The sequence below is a fragment of the Miscanthus floridulus genome, chromosome 19, assembly GCF_019320115.1.
Source record: "Miscanthus floridulus cultivar M001 chromosome 19, ASM1932011v1, whole genome shotgun sequence".
NCBI classification, from domain to species: domain Eukaryota; kingdom Viridiplantae; phylum Streptophyta; class Magnoliopsida; order Poales; family Poaceae; genus Miscanthus; species Miscanthus floridulus.
In genome coordinates this window covers 71,874,607-71,895,693 of record NC_089598.1, presented here as the reverse complement: position 1 = coordinate 71,895,693, position 21,087 = coordinate 71,874,607, and the positions used below count along the sequence as shown (strand labels likewise).

Below are 21,087 nucleotides of genomic sequence, written 5' to 3'. Positions count from 1 at the left end.
ATAAAATAAATAAAATACTCAAAAGTATAGCTAGAAATAAGTGCAAAGTTTTATTTACAAAACTCATAAATATTCCAAAAATGAATTTCAGAATTTATTTGGTTCAAAAAGCAAATTAATTTGATGTTGAAATGAATTACAAAAGAAAATGAAAAAGGAAAAGATCTCTATCCTCTCCCCAGTCGGCCCAGCCCACCTCCCTATTTCCGCGCGTTCCTGTCCCTTCCTCACTTGGGCGGAGCCCATTCCGCCTCCCGCCGTCTCCCTCTCCTTCTCTGGGCCTCGGCCCACTAGCGCAGCAGCTCAAGCCCGCGCCGCGCCCGCCTTGTGCCGCTGCCAGAACGGGCCCACCTGTCAGCCGTCATCCCTTACCTTCGGTCGCCCCCGCCTCCGCCGTTGCCGCGCGACCGAGCGCCCCGGGCGACTGAGCCCGCGCAGACGGAGCCGCGAGAGGACCAGGCCGCTGCGGACCAAGCCGTGCCAGGCCTCGCTCCACCCTCGTCCCCTCATTTTTCCCCGCCCCGGTCCTCCTCGATACGTCCCGCGCGCGCGAATCGTGCCCGCCATTGACGGCCGGCGTGCCGAACTCCCTCTCCGCTCCCTCCTTTGCCAATATCAGTGGCCTATAGGCCTTGCGTGCACCCGCAACTACCCGCTCCCGCTCTAGCACCTCCACCAAGCGCCGCCGCCGCCGGAGCCATTGCCGAGCTCTGTTCGCCGTCGTCGTTCTCCGCGGTTAGACTATCTCCGCCCCTATCTTCTCCTCTGTTGGCCTCGTCTCGCCTTTCCGCTTACGCCCTGGTACTTCTCAGCAGAAATCCGTGGCGTTGTGGTGTTTTCAAGAGATCACCGGAGCCCTCGACCGCCACAGTCCGCCCCTGACCGGCTCCCTCCCTCTTCGTTTAGCAGCGATCGTCGTGAGCTCCATCATCGGCGGCGCGGTGAGCTCCGCTATCTTTTTATCCCGCTTTTGCCGTCGCCCGTAGCCTCTAGCCTGAATCCCGAGCTCGCGCCGGCAAAATCCCGCCGCGCCTGGCCATGGAGCCGCCGTGTCCTGGTGCCCACCAACGACCTCCGGTCCCGGGCGTTGAGGCCAGCCACGAGCACCTGCACCAGCCTCGTGCCTGCGCTCCTCCCAGCGCGCGCACACGAAGGCCGCACCGCATGAAGCATACGTCGGCCAAGCGCCGAGCGCTCTGCGTGCTGTGCCTTGCTTCTTGTTAGCTTGTCGCCTCACGATGACATCATACATACGCTTATACAGCCGTTTTCCTTTACGAAAACAATTCAAGAAATATAATAGAAATACACCAAAACATACCCATCATCATGGACCTGGTCCATGGTAGACCAGCATCACACTCCACCACCAGTCTGCGGACCATGGACCCAGTCCGCAGCATAGTGCACGCGCACTTTGCGTTCGAGCCCCTCCTCTTTTCCTTTATCTGTCTACTGTTTCAAGAGTCTTGCCGTTTTTCTAATCTAGCCCCTGTACTTCTAAATAATAGAACCCACAGTCCAGAGATAATTTCTTTTTCAGTTTTATTATTTATTTAAAATCCGAAAATGATTTCGCACTTAAATGCCATCCAATTTCAAAAGCCCCTAACTTTCAAACCATAGCTCCGTTTTAGGTGTTTCTTCCGCTCACGAGTTCATATCGACGAGAACTTAGCGTTAGTAAACTTTATATCATGTTTTCCACTATCCGGTGTACTGTTCTTATTATGTTTTGTAGGCCATGTTTGTTGTATTATCAGCAGAAGGTGCTGAGTGCGAGAACTTCCTAGATCAGGAGCTCGATATCCCTGAGCAAACCCACTTCAAAGGCAAGTGTCCTTGACCATACTTGCTCCTACATTTATTTTATTTTGAATTAGAGTAGTTAGACTATTAGTTGCATGTAGAGTCTTAATTTGAATCCCATGTTAGGGTTTACTGGATTTGATATATCATCCTTGTAACCTGAGTTTTGGATGGGTAGAGTCGTGCTTAGCTTGTAGTCTTGGGATGCGAAGGTTATAATTTAAATATTGATTAATGATCTATGAAACATGGGATGGTAATCTATTGAGCAACATGGTGACTAGGGAATCCGAGCACGATGGATGGATTGGTATGATGGTTATTTGGTTTTGGTACATAATGGGGTTCCTTGGGTTGGTGCTCGTATCTGCTCTATATTATAAGGACCGGTTCATGGACAAGTAACTCGACAAAACAGCACAACCATGAGGCTGGGTGGGCTGGACCTGGCTAATTAATTAGTTCCTCCAAGTTATGCTACATCTGGTCGGTTTTTGTGGCTCAAGAAAGGACTTTTGTAGTGGTGTTGGTACCCACTGTTAACGGTGAAACCTTAGAGAAGGTGTCGAATAGGCTTGGAGGGGCTTTGTAAAGGCCTTGTTGTGTGACCCCCGCTAAGCACCTAGGTAGTTGTTGGTATTTATTAATGCACACAGATAAGATCCGCAAGTGCACGGATACTGCTGTAGCTTTCACCTAGAAGTATTCTAAGTATCGTATCCACAAGGAAACGTGTGAGACTAACTATGATCTAACTTAACAAGGGGTCATAACAAGGTTAGAATAAACAGGAGCGTAGAGAGGATAACTGAGGTTCTCTAATTCTAACTTGAGTAAGCAATGTCTTCTACTGTTGAACTAGGCCTATCTAGTGTAGGAATAAAGCACTCAAAAGAGTCATGAACCTGAAGAACAATATAAATAAGATGCTTACTTGAATGAGAAGTTGATTACTAAAGAAATCTCAGAGGTAAGCTCTGATAGATCTTGGATCTGCCAAGGTATAAGCCGTAGAGAGAGCACCGATAGGCCGACACCTACTCCAAACTCTCCCCTCACTCTCCATCTCATAATTTCTATTTATAAGACTAGATCCTATTGAGGACTAATCTTCTCTTGATAGCTGGCTCTGATCCCAGAGATATGAACAGTGTTCACCTAAACGGATTAAACGGCCAGTAAACAGTAAATGGTGGTAAACTGTTTTGCTTAGGGGGTAAACGAAAATTAAATGGTTGACCGTTTAAACAGTCAAAAAACAGGGAAAACGATCTAAACGGCCTAAACGGAACGGAGATAAACAACATTAAATGGGCTAAACAGCTGTTTAAATGGCTGTTTAGGCGAACACAAGGTAAATCTAGTTCAGTTTTGTATCGATAAATTTATATACTTAAGTTTATTATATTTATAAATGTGTACACTTGATATGTTACATGCATAAATATCTATATTTGGTTTTTTCACATGCATAAATATATATACATACCAAAATAATTAATTTTTACTCGGATAAATATGTATAAATGCTAGAATACATGATTTTTACATGCACATATATAATTATATTTATTTTTTTTTAAAAGTACAAAACCGTTTAGACCGTTTAACTTCGTTTAAACACCGTATAAACAGCCTAAACACTAAACGAAGGGCGACCGTGTAAAGACCGTTTACCATTTAGGAAAACATTGGATATGAATTAGGGTTTCTAGAGGATCTACTAAGGGAGGGGGTAGGGACTGATATATATAGGCTAGAGCGTCAATCCTGAGTCCTCGGATCAACCGACTTGAATAAACAACGAAGATTGGATCTAAATGGTGGTGGGGAACTGACTTTCGAAGCGGAGGCTGACTGGTGGGACCCATAGGCTGACCTGCCTACATGTGGGGCCGACCTATAGCCCATCGGAGTCTGTTTTGGTGGGTTGCCTTTCGAAGTGTTCTAGAGTCTTCTCGCGTCGGTTTCATTGCGGATAAATATGATTTGCTTTGTCGAATAGGTCATCCTTGATGATTTTCTAATTAAACCCTACTGAAAATATAGATTCACCAAAACTCATGAAATTTATTAGTTTAAACCCCTAGACCTATGTTTGGTGATGGGCCTAAGTATATATGCATGTTATGTTGATGGTTTATAATTGATGTTTGTGACCGTCAATAGTAGTGTGAAGCGTGATGGGGAAAACATGACTCATGGTGAAAGTGTGCAACCTCTGTAGAGTGTAAAACTAGTATATTAGCCATGATCATAGTCAAGAGTGGGCTTGGACTTCTTTGTGATTAGATGGATCTAGTTCGTGGTTGGGTGGTTCCCTTGGTAAGGGAACGGGTAGTTTAGTTGGAAGGTCAGATGGAATCCAAGTGTGGTGTTTGGATAGAATCCAAGTGTGGTTTGGTCCTCTGAGGAGAAGGCAAAATTTCACATAGTAATTAGGTGCTAAGGAAATTAAGGTAATAGGTGTGTCACTTAGGTGCTGGTGTCAAACGAAGTTAGCCTATCCTTATTTTAAGCCTCATGTCATACTTTTCCTACACTTGCAGAATACATTTCAATGTACTCACCCTTCCTTTTTGTCCTGCTACCCCACCCAGATGCTGGAGATGATGAGGAGGAGTACGTGGAAGATGATGCCTTTGACCCTGATGACATGTACTAGGCTGGTGCTACCCCCGGTTAATCTTCCTGTGAAGATGGTGTCCATTTTTGCTGGAAGATTATGAGATTTTCTTTTAGACCCACGGGTCATTTTGTAATAATATTTTGTTATGTAAGCAACTCTGATTTTGATACTATAGTGAAGTCGATATATGTATAAAAAATTGATCCTAACATACATATATTGTGCATTCAATTTTGTCCTTAAAATCGGGTGTGACCCGCGCAGTAGAGCCGAGGACGAGGGCGATGTTAGATGAGCGAGTGGCGTGGTGTCCAATAGCGGGGTAGCAGATCCGGACGCTCGAGAGATCTCTCTGGTGGCAGCGATTCAAAGGAGGAAGAGGCGAGAAGCGACGAGTATATAGTGTTGGACCTTTTAGTCCTAGATTGGGCTACCAACTAGGACTAAAAGGCCTCTAGTCCCGGGTGGAGGCCCAACTCGGAACTAAAGGTATAGTCCCAGGTTGGGCCTCCACCCAGGACTAGAGGTCTTTCATGCATCTTGGGTGACCAGTTTAAGGCAGACTGGTCCTAAAACCCGAGATGGGCTCCAACTTCAGTTGGACTGGGCTTCCACCATGAAAAAGATGAATTGGACGCCCATGCTGGACCTCCTCCTCTCCTTGGCTTGTATGCGATAAAGTAGTGATGTCCTCATCATCCTCCCTTTCTTGAATTGAAGTCGTCCTCAACTGAAGTAGATTATCTCCTCCATTGGATGACAGCAACGATGGTTCTGGAAGAAGACGTTCATCTTGGCGTCCCATCCTTCGCAAAGGCGGCTGCCATGGTGGCTTCCCTGTTGGAAATTCATCCTCCTTCTCCTACAAAAGGTTAGTACCAACAAGAGGCATAGCACTAGGAGTAGGACCAAGTGGACATATAGGCAATGTACAAGTTAAAGCATAACAAGGTTCATCATGATCAGCAAGAACAGATTTAAGAGCAAATAAAACTTCTTTCATATTACTTGATGGTTCATTTGTTGGTTTGCTAAAGTCTTTATCATGGCCTTTATTTTTCTTTTCAGCAAGTTCCTTTTCATATTGCACAATTTCAGCAGGAGTTAAAGGAAGTAAATCAATGGTCTTTCCCTTAATTATAAAAGTATATCTATTTTGCCTACCATGATGTAGAGCATTATTATCATATTGGTAAGGGCGGCCTAACAAAAGTGAACAAGCTTGCATAGGCACAACATCAAAATCAGCATAATCATGGTATGACCCGATAGAAAAATGCACACAAGCAGATTGTGTTACCTTTGCCTTACCACTATTGTTGAACCACTGAATATGGTATGAATGTGGAAGAGCACGTGTAGATAAACCAAGAGTCTTGACAAGCTCAGAACTTACCAAGTTATTGCTGCTCCCTCCATCAATTATAGCATGAACACAAAAATTATTGACAATGAGGAACATTTGAAACAAATTATGGCATTGTAGCTTGTCTACTGGCTCAACTTGTGTACTCAAAACACGCTGAACAAGGATTGATTTATAGTCTACAGTGCATGCCACACTATCAATTACCTCATCAGGATCTTCAGCACTATCCATAAATTTATCTGCATAAAGATCAGTTGCAAGTGCAAATTCATTCTCTTCATCACTAACACTAGCATATCCACCATCATCAGTAGCAATATATGCGCGTTTGCTGGGGCATTCTTTAGCAATATGTTCCATGCCCATATAGCGGTGGCACACAACTTTAGAAGAGCTACTAGAGGAAGGTGTAGCAGATCCACTGGAAGAAGGTGTGATAGGAGAACTCTTCTTTATAGGCGCTGGTGGTGTCTGCACATTAGAAAATTTACTCACCTCGGTTGGACGTGAAGGAAAGGATAGAGTCGAGGATGGAGTCGTGGATTGCCTAGGTTGTCATTCCTGTACTTCCCTTTCAGCTTTAATAGCATAATGATATAATTGGGAAAATCTAGTCCATTCTTTATAGTCAAGAACATCCTGTATTTCACGACACAAACCTCCAAAAAATCTAGAACACTTATCCATTTCATCCTCTTGTATGTTACTACGTGCTAGACCAATTAAAAGCTCCTGATAATATTCCTCAATAATCTTACTACCTTGATTTAAACGTTGTAGTTTTAATCGCAGATCACGCTGATAGTATGGAGGAACAAATCTCTATTTTATTCGTCGTTTAAGTACAGTCCAGGTTTGAGGTATTTGAGCATTAGCATTAGCATTAGCATTAGCATTATTGCAAATATCATTCCACCAGAAAAGAGCAAAACTAGTAAACTCACTAGTAGCAAGTCTAACTCTATATTCTTCAGGTATTTGATGGGAGCTAAATTTTTGATCTACAGCCATCTCCCAATCTAAATATGCTTTAAGATCAGTAGAACCAGAAAAAGGAGATATCTTAAACTTGGTTTTAGAGAAAGGATCATTATTACCTTGGTTGTTACCTCCCATACTACGTCGGTTAAAGTTCAACCGATTACGGTTATGTGCATCCTCAGCATGTCGTTGAGCTTTGGCTTCAGCCTCCACGTCGCCATCATCCTCCTCAAAGAGATCATCATCATTATCTTCAGGACATGGTTCAGGATGTCGTTGTTCAACAACTTCAATCCTCTTGGCCAAATTGGTGATTTGTTGAAGGATCTTATTGAACTTGTCATCAAGAACGACACGAAGCTCATTCTTAGAAACACAGTCATTGAAATCTATAGGTGCATCCTCGTTCCCTTAGCCGCTGCCTCTGGCTTTTCCTGACATGGTTAGTAGAAAGAAAAAGACAACATAAATAGTATTATCCCTACCAACTACTTAGGTTGTGGACAAGGAAAAATAAGGCACTCAACTCTCAAGCATCTTACCATGGTCTTACAAGTGTTCTTACCAAAGCAACAGGCGGTATAATCGGTCGGTGACTGTGATACTGTTGTAGCTTGAGTGTAACAGTTGCAAGGCGAACCTGTACTTGGTTAGAAGAAAGTGGAGCTTGGACAGGCACAATATAGTAGTAAGGAATAGCAAAATTCGCAACTGAATAGTAAAGCTGAATAAGTATCCCAAGTACTTGTCTTAGTTGCTGGCCTACTCACGTTCCAAGTACCAGATGTATTAAGTGGTAGGAATATGATTAGGAACAAGGTAGAAATCAGCACACGCAAACACAGCTTAAATGGCGCTCTCTATGTGCTTCTCTAGATATTGTTTCACTTTTGCCCCTCTCTTTTTTCTCTATTTTTGGGTTGTCGTTGTTTTTTTGGGATTCTTTGACTTTTTCTTTTATTTTTTTGATATTTTTTCTTCACTTAGGAGCACAAAAGAAGTAACCATAGAAAATATGAGCTTAAACAAGTGAAAGATGCGGCCTGTGGAAATTCCAGAAGACGTGCTCAAAATCGACAAAAACCTTGTGACCACGAAAAGAGGATCTTGTGACCACTTTTTGACTAAAATAAAAATCTCTGACCCTAGCAAAGCAAGGGATGGATGGATCCAAAAATTTGTTCTGATCGATTTTGATATATGGAACGTCAAAATCTGAGTTCGTATGCGAAAACTAGACTAGTTTTATGAACGCACTCTGAATTAGAGGACAAAACGGGAACAATACGCGCAAAATTGGTCACGACAGTAAGGATTTGATGGAAACAGTGAAGACAAGTGTAACAAATAAGATGATGTTGACTAGGGTTTGATGAATACAAAGGAATCACAGCAAGACTTGAAGGTGTTCACGGATTATGATGAAAAACAAAGGGAAAAATACAAATTGGACTAAAAAACAATCTAACACTAGCAACCAGAACTTGACCTAGGGCACAAACTCAACAATGCGAAACAGAGATGAAATTGCACGGCACAATGAGGCTATAGGACAGGAAATATATGGCGGTGTATATTTTGTTTGCTTTTTGTGGACTATAGGTAATGCAAAAGCAGTAACAATCTAAAGGGGAAACAAAGTTATACCTAACGGGCAATAAGGTCTCTGATACCACTTGATATAGACTAGGCCCGATCTTTTGAAAGGTATGATAGCGTCGATTGGTGGATACTCAACATTCACGATCTAGGCTTCGAACCAAAACTAATTCGGACCCCCACAACTGTTACACCACTGCTCCATTGGTTATCAACCACGCGAACATGATTGACCTCGCCGAGAAGGCTGTCCTACAAGCGAATCGAGAACACAAGCAAGAATAGAATGAATGCAATCTGAAATTGCAAATAAATATGAGGCTTATGATAACAAGAAGGAGTTCAAGTCTTTATTCGAAAGGACTAATCACCACAGGTGAACAAGATCAATAACTAGGGCCCTGGTTCACAGCAAGCGGCCTTGGCGGCGACAGTTACAGCAAAACGACGTCTATTTCATGAAGAAATCAAGAACTAAATAAAACCCAAATTCTAAGGAGAGCGACGGTTGCTATTTATAGAGCCTTGGACATCACCCCCTGGACACGCCCCCTAATGGGCCCAAACACGATACACGGTCCAACAGACCAAAAGACGGTGTCGCAGCACCCTGGCAGATTCTAGATACTGACTTGTTTTGACAATTACTGTTGATTCTGAAGGTCTTTTGATGTGAAACCACTTGGATTGGCTTTCTTATCAAATTAGCTTTCTAACCATATGTGGATCATAAAAAACAGAGTCTAGATGCGTCCTGGGTGACTAGTTTAAGGCAGACTGGTCCTAGAACCCGATATGGGCTCTAACTTCAGTTGGACTGGGCTTCCACCATGAAAAAGATGAATTGGACGCCCATGCTGGACCTCCTCCTCTCCTTGGCTTGTATGCGACGAAGTAGTGATGTCCTCATCACCCAACCCAATACTAAGGCCAAATTTTGGCGCGCGCCGAAACTGCTGCCTACCCGACAGTTTTGTTTCCCGACCATGCAAGAGTTCTAACATTTCCTTTTACACAAATAGGCTGAAAATTAGAAATTGCGTAGTAAAAAAATATAGCTCAAAAAATTGCAATACAAAATTACTTTCATACACAATTTATAATGCATTTGTTTCATGCTTTAAATGTTTAATAACATATGCTATAAATTATAATTACATTTAAAAAATTCAAATATCAAATCTAAGAAATTCAAACATAGTTTTCCTTGACAAGATGATTTCAAATCAAAAGTTATAAACTATAAAGTTGTGTAACTTTTTAAGATCTACAACTTTTATTTTGATCATTTCTTCATCTCACAAAGTGTAGTGCACATTGTTCACAAATTTACATCTCTCTCTAATAGTTTAACTATAAGAGAGATGTAATTTATGAACAATGGGCACTACCACTTTGTCAGATGAAGAAATGATTAAAATAAAAATTGTAGATCTTGATCAGTTCTACAACTTTTATGTTTATGAATTTCGTAGTTGAATTCATTTACTTTTTTAAAATGCTATTTGAAGTTGCCATTTTTTTAGAATCAAATTTTGAATTGATAAAACAAATTGACATGTAAAGATGACTAAAATAAAAGCTGTAAGAACACAATAAATGGATTGAGCTTAAATTTAGAAATTTTTAGGAAAATCATCAAATTTGAAGTTAGTATCACAGAGAAAGACTAGTTACAAGTTTTAGCCTGAGATTAAAAAGAGAAATCAAACTTCTTTAAAAATTTAATTTTAAACAGAATTTCAAAATAGTAGATGATTCCAAATGAAAAAGTTATCAACTATAAAATTGCATAACTTTTCAAGATCTACAACTTTCGTATTGGTTATTTCTCCATTTGAGGTCATTTTAAAAATTTAAAATTTAAATTTGAGAAATTCGAACATAGTTTTCCTTAACAAGATGACTTCGAATGAAAACGTCGTTAACTACAAAGTTGTATAACTTTTCGATATCTACAAATTTTATTTTAGACATTTCTGTATCCAAGGTCGTTTGAAAAATTCGTATATGAGACACATGCGACATCGAAAACAATAATAAAGATCTTAGAGAACCTTAGAATAAATATTTGGGGGTACAAAAATACATATACAATAACAAAGACCTAACAATAAAATTACATATACGATAACAAAGACCTTCTCTTAGTAGGTCAATGTTACAATCAAAGTGTACCAACATATTGTAAAATAACCACCTCAAAAACATTCTTCTAGCACCAAGAGGGTCAAACAGGCGATAGAGAATGCAGGAGGTGGATGCCGAAGGGGGCGGTAGCGCAAGCTCCGATGAACCCATGCCTCTCCAAAAGATAGTACGTTCATGCCATGAATGGATAGACAACCGGTTTGGATGGATCCATCAACCTACAGACAGCCCATTCATGCCTTGCATGGAATGACAATCCGCAGATAGTCCAAAACACACCACAGAGGATGGATCCATCAAGGTAGAAGACAACCTATGCAACAATTACATTGCACGGGCATCACACCCAGCTTCTCCAGGCTTCGACATTGCTCCATCTTTAAAAGCATTCTTCTTGTACCTCTTGTGTGCATCATTGCTGACTACGCGTAATAAAGTTTGTATGTGGAGGGCTTTCTTTCACAGAGTGACCATATATGTGGATAGGAAATTGGGCGAACAACAACGAATGAATTGGAATGGAATTAGGCGCACTAGAACACTGCATGCACGTTGTCCTGGAAGATGAATGGCGCCCGATGGCCGGTTTTATAAGCATGAGCAGCAGGGTGATAGGTAGGATGAGTGGTGATCAAGCGACGTGGTAGGTGGGGGACTTTTAGTTGGGATTAAAACCAGGACTAAAAGGGCTTTTTTCTGTTTATTATTTCTACATAATACCTTGTGTTTTTATTTCTCTGATTTTTTATTTGCATATGCATTTCAATCATACACGAGTTAAATTTCAATCCATACAAACATAATTATAATATCCATACAAATAAACCTAACGAACATAACTAACTTGCATACAAACATAATTAAAATATCCATACAAATAAACCAAATTAAACATAACCGTTCGAATAAACCTAATTAAACATAACAATACGAATAAACCTAACTAACACATGGATCCTAACAAGCTGCAACCCTAGCCTGTCAACACTGCCAGCAGTGTATATCTCAGATTATGTAACCATGATCATTATCTATGTAATGCAAGGCCTGCACTAAAACACTCTCCATTGCCTCACAACACTAAGGACATGGAATCCCATAGATGTAGCCTACTGATGGACTATCGATGGTCTGGTTCTGCCTAAATCTCACGCAATACTAGATGCCAGCTGTCGTCCTTTGGCCCATTGCTTCCACGAAGTTCTAGGCGTACCCCAGTCGCTTAATAGTTTGAGTGAGAATGGGCTACAAGCAACATGTAGCATAGGTGAAATCATAGAGCAAAACCTACAAGCAGACAAACAAAAAATATCAGGAACTGCTCATATAATAAAAAGAATAAATAAATATTACTCTCATATCATACATGGCGTACCACATCCATTTGGTTGAATGTCGCATGCCTCTCGCTTACTCACGGCACATCTAGACTATGTTGACGTAAAGCTTCTATCTTCAAGGACGAGAAATCAGGTATACGGTAGTCAATTTGCTCAATTGCCTACAAAGAAAGCAGCACGACATCGATCTAGATGCCTATCTTGGTCGGTGACTATCGTCCATGTAAGGGACCACGATGCCTAAGAGAGGGGGGGGGGTGAATTAGGCAACTTAAAACTCTAACTCTAAGCTGTGGCCTCTTTTTCTAACCTTAGCAAAAACCTATGCAAAAGATAAACTATCTAAATGTGCAACTACAGTTTTGCTAGTGTGTTGTTGTCTCTATCGCAAAAAGGAGTTATGCAACCTAGGTTCTAAACATATCAACTAGCCTATCACTAAGCTAGGAAAGGAAAGCACAAACCAAGATTGCAATGTAAATGCTAAAGCTAAAGAGTAAAGTGGAGATATGCAAACTCCCATCGATGACTCCAGAATTTTTACCGAGGTATCGAGAAGCGCACAAGCTTCCGCCTAGTCCTCGTTGAAGCCTCTCGCAAGGAATCCCTCTCAAGGGCCAAGCTCCCTATCGGGTAACTCCATGGATAGCTCTGGGCCTTCCCCACACGCAAGCAGGTCTTAGGTTGGGCCACTCATGACAAAGCCTCTCCCGAACCACTCCTCGCCATCTTCACTATCAAGCTTCCGACAGAAACACCGTGGGCCTCATTCCCTCCGGTACATAGTGGTGGCCACACCACAAACACGGTTGGTGTGATCTCACAAGACTACAAGCCCCTCTGATATACAACAATGGTGCGCGCAAGCACCGAGTGGTAAGAGGTATGCAAACCTCACTAAACACTAGGCCTAAGCCTAGAGCAAGCGCATAAGTGGTGGTCTAATCAACCTAAGCACTTCGCAAAGCACCTACCATAATCTTCTAATGAATCACTAAGCACTATGCAAGTAGAGATCACTAAAATGGTGTATCAACACCCTTGGTATGTTTCCTCAGCTCTCCACCTCTCAACTGGCCGATTGGGGGGGTCTATTTATAAGCCCCATAGAGAAAGTAGCCGTTGGGGGCGAAACCTAGCTTTCTGCTACTGACCGGACACTGCTGTCGTCCTGACTAGATGCATCTAGTCATCCTAACCGTTGGAGCGCGTGCGTTGATCGGACTCTGGGTTGAGTCCAGTCATAATCGATCGGACACGTCCAGTCATGCTGATGCCACTCTGGAACCTTTTTGGACTCGATCGGACTCCATTGCCTGGCACGTTCGGTCATCCACAGCCGCTGCGTCCTATCACGCTGAATTATTGCCACGATGATGAATAGTGAAGTCTGTGCATCCGGTCACTACCTCGCTCAGCGTCTAGTCACTGCTGCTGACGCCTGCTGTTGCCGGGCAACTGATCGGACATGTCTGGTCACTCATAGGGCCATGGACGGTCACCTCTGTGGAGTTTGTTTCTTCACGATCTTGCATCTAGCTTTGTTCCCATCTTCATGCTTGGACTTTGCTTGATATCTTGGGTCTTCTCTTGTGCTTCTAGGGTCTTGCTTATGGTGTTGATCGTGGGATCATCATGTCGCATTCGTCCAAGTCACGTCTTGCACCCTATTGAACTATAAAACAATTACTTGCAAATTCATTAGTCCAATTTGGTTGTGTTGGTCAGCAAACACCAAAATCTAAAGTAAATGGGCCTAGGGTCTATTTTCCTTATAATCTCCCCCTTTTTGGTGATTGATGACAACACGACCAAAACAAGCAAATAATAAAAATTTTGGAATTTAAAAACTATTTACTTGCTAGGATGCAACGCAAAGGGCAATGCTATATGATGCTAAAAGATACCACATGTAAGCACATGTAAGCTAAAGATACCACAAGTAAGCTAATGCATATCACATATAAACATCTTTGGAAACTTATCTTGCCCTTGCAAATTTCCCCATGTGGCATTATGGATTTAAGTCTCCCCCTAACTCCATAATCCACTATCCTCCCTTTCTTGGACCATTACCACTTATAAATTATTACCATTACCACTTGTAAATTATTATGATCGAGCTTGCTTTTGGTCCTACAAATTCTCCCCCTTTAGAATCAAACACCAAAAAGGAAGACATTAGTAGCACAAGGGAGGGTCAAACTTTGTGATCCTTTGTATGTGGAGTGGAATGGATCACAAAATTTGACTCTCACATTACATAGACTTAGCTCCCCCTAAATATATGCATACATATGATGGAGAATGTAGTTTATGCATAATTGGCAAATTAATGCTCAAGGGAGTTTAAATAATGCATGGAGAAAGCATATAAATACCAAAGTGAAATCAACATGATGATATCAGTTTAGAAATACCACGTGTGGAAACCAATTTGATTTATACCACTTGCAGTAGGTGGTGGATATTTGAAGTATGATGCTTAACTCCGGGGACTCCATTTTCCTTACAATGAGACTACTACACACATGATAAGCTTGAAAAGATATTAGTCTCAAAGCATCCAACTTATAGAGTAACCCCCCCCCCCTAAATTTGTGCACACAAGTATGGAATACTTGTAGGAGACATGCACATTGATTTTAGAATAAAAATACCACTTGAAAGATGACATCACATGAATGTGAGAATCATTTTTGAAAGTGATATTCGGGAGAAATTATCTACAATTTGGACTTTGGCACATATTAGATGAACAATTGTAAAACAAGCTATGTGCCGTGCTCCTAAACAATTTTAAACCATGTAGGTTTGCTCCAAGGGTTAAGAGTGAAACCGAGCAAGCCTACCATAAGATATACCTAGTGTATGCAAGATAAAAGATTAAACATACAAATGCAAACCAAGGCATGAAAAGGAACTAGATGCTCATTGAAATTGCAAGAAATTAAATCTAGTTACTGTAACAGAACCGACCAATTTATAAGAGCACAAGTACAAAAATGATCGCCGAAACGATAAAATTCGCGCACTTGAGCCCATATAAACCCGGTAGTCAACTGAAACCACGAAGGATTTCAAACCAACTTGCATACAACCAAGATCATAGTGATTCAACATAACACATCACACGTTACAATATTTCACAAATAGTTCGCAGATAGATTACAACACATCAGAGTCATAGTTATTACAAACCAAGTCTTGTAAAGTAGCGGAAGCAAATATTTTAACTCACACACACGAGTTCAAATACAAGTACTAGCTTGCCGATCACATCACACAAAAGCATTCGGATAAGATAAACAGAGATCATGCCCGTGATCTAGTCTTCGTCACCTGCCGGGTGGAGACAGTACTTACAGAAGCCCTGATAAAGATGGTCATCTGCAACAAGAGAGAATAAACCCTGAGTACGAGAATGTACTCAGCTAGACTTACCCGTCGGAAACCAAAAATAAATGATACCAAGGATCATGCATAGCTTAATTTAGTGGATCTGGCTGACACTTTCATTTTGCGGAAAAGCATAAATAATAACGATCAACTCTTAAACTGAGCTAGCAGTGACTTTTAGCCATTAACATGTCATCTATATTTGCACCTATACTAAGCAATCACTTGATTAAGATGCAAACATTATTAACCATAGCAGGTATAAACTGTGGCAACATTATCATCATCCTCCATTTAACCATATCGTTAAATTAAGTGAATCTACGTTGCCGCTGCTCAGTCAAGTTCTCACTATCTAGGAGAGACAGCAACTCGAATCAATTCCTATCCAGCTGGAGGGGTATTCCAAACACAAACCCTGCTTCCCCCGCCAGGGTCGCAATCAAGTCACCTTTGGTACAACTCCAAAGTCGTGGGTCCGGACAACGCCGCATCCTCAAGGGTGACACTCTGTCAGGAAGTGCAGGAATTTTAAGCACCTGACCCCTTGGACTCATGCCAATGTCCCCAAGCACATCCTTACTAGAGTCATAGTTATTACAAACCAAGTCTTGTAAAGTAGCGGAAGCAAATATTTTAACTCACACACACGAGTTCAAATACAAGTACTAGCTTGCCGATCACATCACACAAAAGCATTCGGATAAGATAAACAGAGATCATGCCCGTGATCTAGTCTTCGTCACCTGCCGGGTGGAGACAGTACTTACAGAAGCCCTGATAAAGATGGTCATCTGCAACAAGAGAGAATAAACCCTGAGTACGAGAATGTACTCAGCTAGACTTACCCGTCGGAAACCAAAAATAAATGATACCAAGGATCATGCATAGCTTAATTTAGTGGATCTGGCTGACACTTTCATTTTGCGGAAAAGCATAAATAATAACGATCAACTCTTAAACTGAGCTAGCAGTGACTTTTAGCCATTAACATGTCATCTATATTTGCACCTATACTAAGCAATCACTTGATTAAGATGCAAACATTATTAACCATAGCAGGTATAAACTGTGGCAACATTATCATCATCCTCCATTTAACCATATCGTTAAATTAAGTGAATCTACGTTGCCGCTGCTCAGTCAAGTTCTCACTATCTAGGAGAGACAGCAACTCGAATCAATTCCTATCCAGCTGGAGGGGTATTCCAAACACAAACCCTGCTTCCCCCGCCAGGGTCGCAATCAAGTCACCTTTGGTACAACTCCAAAGTCGTGGGTCCGGACAACGCCGCATCCTCAAGGGTGACACTCTGTCAGGAAGTGCAGGAATTTTAAGCACCTGACCCCTTGGACTCATGCCAATGTCCCCAAGCACATCCTTACTTCCTCCAGAATGCGCACGAACCCCGGTTCCCAGCCTGAGTCGAACTACTAGGCTTCGCGGTCGAAATGACTTATCTGGCTAGCTAAGTGTTAGGCTGCGTTCAACATGACATGAGGATGTATATCGTATCGGTCCTTAAACGACACAGATGGAGTCACTATGTCCAACCCTACACAAGACTCCGCCCGGTCTTAATTCATTATTAACATGGTTCTTTTCCACGATAGCAAATATAGCCAACTATGACCCACCTCATCCTAAAGCTCGCAGGTGATAGGAAATCACCTGACTTCTACCGCACTAAGCATGACTAAGCATTTAACCTGTTCCTGAACTTAAATAAGATTCAAGTGTGATATCTGGACAAGGATAGATATATAATGCAACAATTGGTTCCAACCAATTCCTATACTTAATACATCATCAGCAATAAAAGATACTCAAGATATTTGTAAAAACATGGGAGACTTAGAATGCTCTGGGGCTTGCCTTTTAGGAAAGAGGATGGGCGGTGGTCAGGGCACTCGGGCAACTCCTCCTCGACGACTGCTTCGTCGGTTGCCTGAACCTTGGGCTCCTCCTCCTGGCTCGCTCCCTCGAACTCCAGAAGCGTCACTCCATCTGGCACACCTATTGCATGTATGCATAAGATAAATATCATGGATGCACATGAACGAAGTTAGGGATGCTTGGGGAATGCACATGCTTACTGCAGTACACATATTCTAACTTAAGCTCTATTCAAATCACTTTAACTTACCAAGTTTAGACAACCTAATATACAATTGCTCATCTTTAGTTAAGGACCTAGCACCTGCACCTAAGCATTTTCTCAAGTTAGCCTAGCACCTAAACAATCAACAAGAACAATGCTACAAAGCATTCACACCATCATTCAAATTTTAGCAAAACTGGGAATATACAGCAGCATAGTAAATTGACCATAACTGGAGATTTACAAATCCAAATGATATGCAACAAGACAATTTGGAAAGCTTATGAAATTGCCTAAAATTCATTTTCAGACCTCAAGGCATGATTCGAACTTTTACCAGGTCGAAATCACTTAACAACAGAAATCTGTCCTCACAAGACAGAGAGCAGCCAAAACTAGACTCAAAATGAGAACAGCCATATCTCCTAAACTACTTGGCTAAATTCCACCAAATTTTAACACAAGCTAGTTTAGTAAGTTCACTACAACTTTGGTATTCACATGATTCCCAGAAAACCAAATTATCATGATGAACTTTGCAAAGTTCCCAGAACTGTCCAGAAAGACATAATGCAAGAAAATAATTATTAACTTATATTGCAAACATATAAATGGACAAAACCAACTTTACTAACTCATCACACATATCAAAAGAATACCAGAAAGTAAGGTGTTCACCACCAATTCATTTCTTTTAATGCCTTTCTTAATTTATTTAATTATTTAAGAGGAATAATAAACATGTATGAAAACTACACCATTTAATCTACAAAAATTACAGTAGATACTACATGCTCCAAGTAGGCTACTGTAAAAATTTCACCCACTGTTACTAATAGAAATATCCTACACAAAAATAACAAGGCAGCAAGGCTGATTTTGGCCTAAATTAGAAACCACATTGAAAAGTGTCAAACAACAGATTTCATATTTTTCTTAGCATCCTGAAGGAACCAGGACAACCTCTAATAAATTTCATGAGCATGGGAATCATACATTAATTATTACAATTCACAAAAGAATCACCTAATTATAAAAGGAAAATTCATAACTCAAAAACTATACATGCACTGACTCTCAAATGTTTACTAAAGCTTCTGCTCATCAAGAAAAGCTCGCCATACAAATTTCATAATTTTTGGAGCACTAGAACTATAGATATGAGCTAAACAAGTTTGCATTCATTTAAAAACACATTTTAAGTTGCAATGTATTTCTTCTAGAAACTTTACTACAAGTGCTCATGTTATATTTTTTCCAAAATACTACACTTCACCAAGATCCTAACAAAATTGGAACCACCCAATTTGGATCTACCAAACTCTAGTTTTGAATTTTACAAAACAACATCAAAATCTGAATTTAAATCACCAAAACCTAAATTTGGGTCACTGACGTGCGGGACCCGTGGGGTCAACGGCCCCACCGGCCAGAGGGAGCAGAGCAGAGGAGCGGCGGTTGACCCGCGCTTGCTCGCTGGTGGCGAGGACTCCGGCGAGGCCAAGGGCACCGGCGTGCTCACGTCGACGAGTCTCACCTAACTATGCCCTCCCCTCAACCGCTACCGAGCTCTAGCTAGGACGACGACATGCATGGCGGTCGATAGAGGGGATTCGACGGTGCTCTAGCGAGGTCCGGCCATGTAGGGCATGGCTAAGCTTGGTACGATCTTCTAGGGCTCATGGGGAAACTGAGGGAAGGCAGAAAAGGGAGTGAGAGGGCTCCGGTGGTGGTCGGCCACGATGAGCTCCAACTCTGGCGACCCTCGGACGGCGGTGGGAACGACAATGCGGCCACACTAGAGGTTGGGCGGCTACGTGGAGATGACAATGTGATAGACAAGCTCAAGGCAGAGCTATGGGCAAGATGGCACGAGGAGAGACACGGCAGCGAGCGCACGAGAGCTCGATGGAGCTCTCGGCGGTAATGGCGCTCCGCCACGGGGAAGTAGAAATGCGGCCTCTACCTTGACTCTCTGGCTCAACGGCGAGGTGGATGAGCTAAAGGGGACTACGGTGGAGTTGTGGGCTAGCTAGAGCGAGCAACGACACGACGACGAGGGTGCACAGCTCAGCGGAGCAATCACAACGGTGGCAGCTCCACTTTCTCGGTGCCTCAGACGCGCGCGAGAGGGAGAGAGCGAATGAGAGCAAGTGGGAGGGCAGATGGACGTGGCCTCCTTGTGGTCGACAATGGGCAGCGGCGCCAAGCTGGCCATGCGGCGGCAGCGGCCTATGGCCGGTCGGCCACTGTGCCGGTCTGAATTTCTGATTCAGTGTTCATTGGTGCCGACTGACAAAGCAAGTTCCTCGCTCCATATCTCCTAAACCATGATGATCTAGCTCATGACGTAGTTGACAAAGTTGGAGATCTAAGTGAGGACTACAACTTTACCAATTGGAGCTCAAGCTGGTTCAGCCTAGTTAGGGAGATACAAGGCTCCAAACATCGATACTTGAAACTGAAAATCAGTTCTCAGACTTAGAAAATTTCTAAGTCTCCAAATAGCCCCCAAAACTAACTTGTGGGCCCTTTTTGAGCATGTTCTGCATACTTTCATGAGATGGTCATAAAATTACTTTTGTTCCTTATAAAATTTCCTACAACGTTTCTTAAGGGTGCATGACCATGCAAACACTCTAAGCTATACTTTTTAAACAGTCAAACAAAAGAGCTCTAGGGGTCAACACAAGTCAAACTATTACTTGGAAGCATAATTAGGCAATATGGTCAGCATGAACATTGTTCCTAATGACATTCTAAGTGTAGTTAAGTTGTTTAAGAGGACATTTGACATGCATTTGTATAGACCACACATGAGCACACACAAATGCTAGCATAAAACCAAGCAATTCAAATAGAAACACACATGAAATGATAACATTCATCATGGTATGATTCTTATGAATGAGACGATGATGCACATGCTCATGTGATGCAAGTGTTTTAGTGCAACCATAACACTAAGGTGTTACAGCCCTCCCCCTTATAAAAATCTCGTCCCGAGATTTGACAAGCGTACTATTGTTGATAGAATTCCTTATAACCTTCCCACAAATAATCTTCTCTTTCCCAAGTTACATTACATTCACTACCCTGATTACTCCACAAGACCTTGTAAAACTTGACCACCTGACTTCGAGTCACTCGCTCATGAGTGTCAATTACTTGGACCGGTTTTTCTCCAAAAGTCAAATCAGATTCTAACTTGATATCCCCTAGTGGAACTCTCTCTTCAGGGACGCGAAGACATTTCTTCAACTGAGATACATGAAAGACATTGAAGATAGCACTCATCTTAGGAGGTAATTGGATCTTGTATGCTACCTTACCACTCTGTCCTATGATTTGAAACGGACCGACATATCTCGGCGCAAGCTTTCGCTTCACACCAAAGCGTTGGACACTCTTCATGGGTGAGAGTTTCAGATAAACAAAGTCTCCAACTTCGAACTCGATAGGTTTTCTACGGAGATCAGCATAACTTTTCTGCCTAGCTTGAGCTACGGCCATATGGGTTTGGATAGTATGGACTTGTTCTTTGGCTTCTTTAACAAAATCAATACCATAATATCTTCTTTCACTGGCTTCAACCCAATTCAACGGGGTTCTACACTTCTGGCCGTACAAAGCTTCAAATGGTGCCATCTTGATACTCTCTTGATAATTGTTATTATAAGAGAATTCAGCTAGGGGCAACCACTTTTC

At 41.9% G+C, this 21,087-nt stretch overlaps 1 long non-coding RNA gene across 1 annotated transcript; it reads left to right on the top strand.

Moving 5' to 3' along the window:
• Positions 1-207: 207 nt before the first annotated feature.
• LOC136529785 (uncharacterized) lies at positions 208-4,661 on the top strand. The gene is made up of 3 exons (XR_010777415.1): positions 208-941; positions 1,742-1,832; positions 4,410-4,661. It is a non-coding gene; the product is annotated as an uncharacterized lncRNA (long non-coding RNA).
• The last annotated feature ends 16,426 nt before the right edge of the window (positions 4,662-21,087 follow it).